Here is a 5,206-nt window from a genome sequence, read left to right on the forward strand (position 1 = left end):
AAACGGAGAATAAAATGCTATTGCATATTTAGGAAGCAGGGTTTTTTATATAATGTGTTTGGTGTTTCTCCTTCCATCAGCATCATTTGAGAGTTTTCAGTGCTGGGTAGAATAGGCAATGGCATGTGAGGTGCATTATCGTCTCCCTTATTATTTCCAGAGTAAGTTAGCCTTGCCTAAGGTATAAACATACTGCATTGATTGGGGTATTGTTAGGACAACAATGTTTGACTTATTTCTTGAAAGTAACTCTAATAATAATGAAAGTGTCTTTGCAATGTAAAGGAGATCAGGTTTTCCTCTTATACCATGATTTCATGTTTTCTTTCCTCTCTGGTGGTAAAAACAATTCTGAATTTGGTGGATATATTTTTGTAGTATATAAAACCATTATATGTGTATACATATATATAAAATAGACTATAATGTATATAGTCCATAGACAATATATAAGCATGATTCTTAATAATTTCATACTTTATGTAATAAATTCCACATTTCTAAGTCAGTTGGTCAAACATTGATTTTTTTTGAACATGCACATATCATTTATTTTGTTACATATAATAATTGAGTAGCAGTTTCTAAAGACTATAAGTTATATCCATATATGTTGATTAATAATAGCATATAATTTACAATATATATACACACTGTAACAAAACATGAAATAGAATCTACGCAGCCTCTTAAAAGTATCCTCCTGTTCAAGGTTAACATGATAAACTATAACTCGTGTTAGTAAAACAGGAAGGACTACTATGTTATTGAACCACCTAAGCAGTGACTTTCTTTTTTTATTTTCTTTTTTCTTGTCGGTTATCTGTTTTAAATACAGCAGTGTGTACATGTCAATCCCAAACTCCCAGTCTATCGCTCCCCACCCACCCTTCCCCCGGGTAACCATAAATACATTCTCTAAGTCTGTGAGTCTGTTTCTGTTTTGTGAATTCATTTGTGTGTGTGTATATATATATATATATATATTTTTTTTTTTTTTAGATTCCACATGTAAGCCATATCATATAATATTTGTCTTTCTCTGACTTCCCTTAGTATGAAAATCTCCAGGCCCATCCATGTTGCCGCAAAAAATATGGCTCAAAAGGATACATGCACCGCAGTGTTCACTGCAGCCATGTGTACAATAGCTAAAGCATTGAAGCAATGCAAATGTCCATCAACAGATGAATGGATAAAGAAGATGTGGTATATATACAGTGGAATATTACCCAGTCATTAAAAAGAATGAAATAATGCCATTTGAGGCAACTATTGAGTCTTATCTTCCTCATGATATCAGTAGAATTTCACATTTGAACACAACTTTTTCTTACTAGACATATTTATTGAGCTTCTATTCCTGACACAGAGCCCCTAAATCCCTTCTATTTTCCTGGGTGATAGGAGCAACTTTTGTTCTAATGAGCTAACACTTGGTAGGCTCCTTCATGGGAACTTGTCACAAGAAAGACCAAGCCATGACTAGAAGCTTTGTACTTTCAGCCCCATCCCCATTCTCCAGAGAAAGGAGACAGTATGAAAATTGAGTTAATCATCATGCCTACATGATGAAAGCTCCATAAAAATCTCCAGCGTATGGGGTTGGTGAACACATCTCCCCATGACTCCATGGGAACAGGAGGTCCTGCGCTTGGGATCCTTATTAACTTTGCCATATGTATCTTTTCGTCTTGACTGTTCATGTGATTCCTTCAGCATATCCCTTATTATATAATAAGCCAGTAAACATAAGTGCTTCCTTGAGTTTTGTAAGCATTTCTAGCAAATTATCAAACCCAGAGAGGGTTGTGAGAACTCTGATTTACAGCTAGTTAGTTAGGAGTACAAGTGACAACCTGGACTTATAATTGGTGTTTGAAGTGGTATGGTCTTGTGGAACTGAATTCAACTTGTGGGATCTGAAACTATCTCCAGGTAGGTAATGTCAGAACTGAATTGAATTGTAGGACACTGGGCTGCTGTCAGAGAATTGACCAGGGCAGGAAAAAAAACAAATTCATACATCTAGTGTCAGAAGAACTGGGGCTTCCCTGGTGGCGCAGTGGTTAAGAATCCACCTGCCAATGCAGGGGACGTGGGTTCAATCCCTGATCCAGGAAGATCTCACACGCCATGGAGCAACCTAAGCCAGTGTGCCACAACCACTGAGCCCGTGCTTTAGAGTCCACGAGCCACAACCACTGAGCCCGTGAACCTAGAGCCCATGCTCCACAGCAAGAGAAGCCACCGCACTGACAAGCTCACGCACCACAACAAAGAGCAGCCCTGCTCGCCGCAACTAGAGAAAGCCCATGCGCAGCCACAAAGACCCAACACAGCTGAAAATAATAAATTTTTAAAAAAGGATGCATATGTTAGTAACTTTTAAAAAAAAGTACTGTATGAGTGCAAAGGAAAACACACTGCATTTTTCCTATACAGCTTCAGAGATACCATATGCTTAAATTCTTGTGGATTGTGTTACTCTGATTATTTTCCAGTGCATTTTCCCCTCTTTCCTCTTCCTCCCTCACTGGCCACTTTTCATCAGTTTACATTGCTTCCCAAACTTTTCAACCTTGGGATTACCCATGTCTCAGTACTTAGTCCTTCTCTCTATATACTAACTGTCTTGGTACTCTCATTTAGCATAAGATTTAATTACCATAGGTGTTAATGAATTCCAAATGCATAGCTTTCAAATTCCAAATGCTTACCTGATACGTGTACTGGGATTTAACCATATCAAACCTAATAAGTCTAATATATACATGTGATCTGGGTCTCCAAACCTATTTCATTCTGTCTTCCCGTTCTTCATAATAGAAAAACTCTTTCTGAATATTCCAAATAAAGCAGCTATTTTCATAACTCACAGTTTACACACAGATTTTTCAAAAATACTGTTGCCTTTGTTTTATGAATATATCCAGAATCCAGTATTGCGTATCCTTTTTTTCTTTTTTCCTTTAAAGGGACGACATTTATTCCTTTTCCAAATGTTACAGTAAAACCAGGTGGAAGAGAATGGTGTTAGCAGTTAGAAAAAAAAAAAAAAAGTACAAATCTGGGGTTTGGCCATTAAAAGTTATTTACAACAATGGGAAGGAAAAAAAAAAAAAAAGACAACAAGAAGTTGTTTCACATTACAGACCTCCCCCACCAACCCCAAAGCTTACCCAAAAAAGAGACACAGTTGATTCACAAGCTGGAGGTTTGAACTTGAGTAAGACATTTATAAAAACCTAGACAGGGGCAGTGTCCTCCTCAGCCCAGGTGCCACTAGGCACAGCACAAGAGACTAAAAACTCAACAGGGGAAAGCTGGACACTGAGGGTTGGGAGTGTAGGCACCCCCACATCTGGCTCAGGGATTTGGGGAGTAAACAAAACCTACTTGGAAAAGAACTGGGGAAGAAAACCAGCAATTGCTTTCTGCACAGGTGGGGACAGGAGGGAGGGCCAGGGGCAAGGAGCATTTCACATCACTAACCTAACTTGGGAAACTGGCAAGGGACCATCTTCAACTGGCCTTAAGAGGAAGACCAGATAGATGATGGGAGAATCCACAGGAGGGAGAGGAGGAGGGGGAACGTGGTTAGGGGGCAACAGCCCCTTCCTTTCTGGGCCCAGGAAGGCAGCCAGGGCACCAGGTCCAGGCAGTGACCTCACAAGGACAGCACAGTTTTTGCAGCTTAGAGATCACCCACCTGCCCCCACCCAGCTACTCATTCTGCTCTCTTGCTGGTGTAGGGCCACTTTGTGGCCCCGAGGGAGTGGATGGCTCTGCCGCCTGGGGCCCTGCCTCTTCTGGGTCTCCTCCCTTGGAGGCAGCACTAGCCTCTGCCCCTTTGGCCTGGGGCTCCTGGATCTCAGGGGTGGCGGCAGCCTTCCCTTCCTGGGCAGTGCCTTCCTCGCTGCAGGCACCGATCTCCCCCAGCTTCTGCTCTTCCTCTGTGGGTGAGGAGGCAGACGAATCACCCCCACCCTCCTTCCGATTTCTCTTGAAGGACAGGCCACTCAACTTGAAAGGCTTCTTGAAAGAGAATTTCTTCTTCTTCTTGGGGGTCTCCTTGGGGGGGGGCCTCCCCCTTGGCCTCAGCGCCCTGGCTAGAGGGTGCCGGCTCGATGGCATCGCCAGTGGCCCCGGCTGCCTCCTCTGTTCCGTTCACGGGGGGCGACTCCCCTTCTCCTTTGGGGGATAAGTCTCCATTGCTTTTCACGTGGCCATTCTCCTGTCCGTTGACCTTAGCGGGGGAAGCGCCTGCTGCCTCCTCGGCGGTCACATCGCCCCCGGGGAGCCTTGGAGCTCTGGCTGCCCATGGTGGGGGTTCTGCTGGGGGGCGCCCGGAGCCACCCCGGGCTCGCGCCGCAGGGGATAGTTCGGTCGGGTGGGCCTGGCCGGCGGAGGGGTGGGGCTCGCGCCTGAGGGGGAGGGGTGTCGGGGGGAAAACGGAGCTGCACCCCCGCTCCGCGCCCGACCCGCTAGCTGAGCCCGCCGCTGCTCCGCTCCGTGCCAGAATGCCCTTGCGTATCCTTTATTTCCTCTATGTTAGAGACTCTCAATTTGTCACTGTTGCCATACTTACATTCAAGACACTGTGCAGAGATATGCAAGTAATTAATAGATGAATAAAAGATAATTCAAGACATCAAGGGTACCACTGTCAAATAGAGATGCTAAAATATGTTCTCTAACAATTATAATTCAAGAAAAAATAAACCTTGAGTCAGTGAGTTTTGACTAATACCAAATAAACAAAGTATTAAGATTTCTTTTTAACAGGAGGAAAATATCTAATACCCATCTGCTTGTGATTAAATAAAAATTATAGACTGTATTATGTTATAAAGTCTGAGTTCTGCAATTAAATATGTAAGGTTTGAAACCCAGACTCCTGAATTTACCAGCTGTTGGCATTATTCAAGTTACTTCATTTCTCTGGCTTTGGTGCCCTAATTTTTTATATGTGATTAATAATTGAGAGGATTGAGTTAATGAAGATAAAGCACTTCACAAGTGTTTTGCATATAGCAGATAATCAATACATATTAACAACCACCCTTAGAGATGCCACTTCTATTCCCAACACATTTGCTCTTTTTTGTCTGCATTTCCTGACTCATAAGCACCCAGCTTGCAATGTCTTTTTTCCCCTCTTTGCACCTTTCCAACTTAGGCAAGCCTTTCCAGGCCTAGTGAA

The 5,206-nt window shown here is 42.8% G+C and overlaps 1 pseudogene; it reads right to left on the reverse strand.

The window, feature by feature from the left end:
* Positions 1-3,726: 3,726 nt before the first annotated feature.
* LOC130829285 (MARCKS-related protein-like) lies at positions 3,727-4,413 on the reverse strand (annotated as a pseudogene).
* Positions 4,414-5,206: the final 793 nt, after the last annotated feature.

The sequence above is a fragment of the Hippopotamus amphibius genome, chromosome 9 (assembly GCF_030028045.1).
Source record: "Hippopotamus amphibius kiboko isolate mHipAmp2 chromosome 9, mHipAmp2.hap2, whole genome shotgun sequence".
Lineage (NCBI taxonomy): Eukaryota > Metazoa > Chordata > Mammalia > Artiodactyla > Hippopotamidae > Hippopotamus > Hippopotamus amphibius.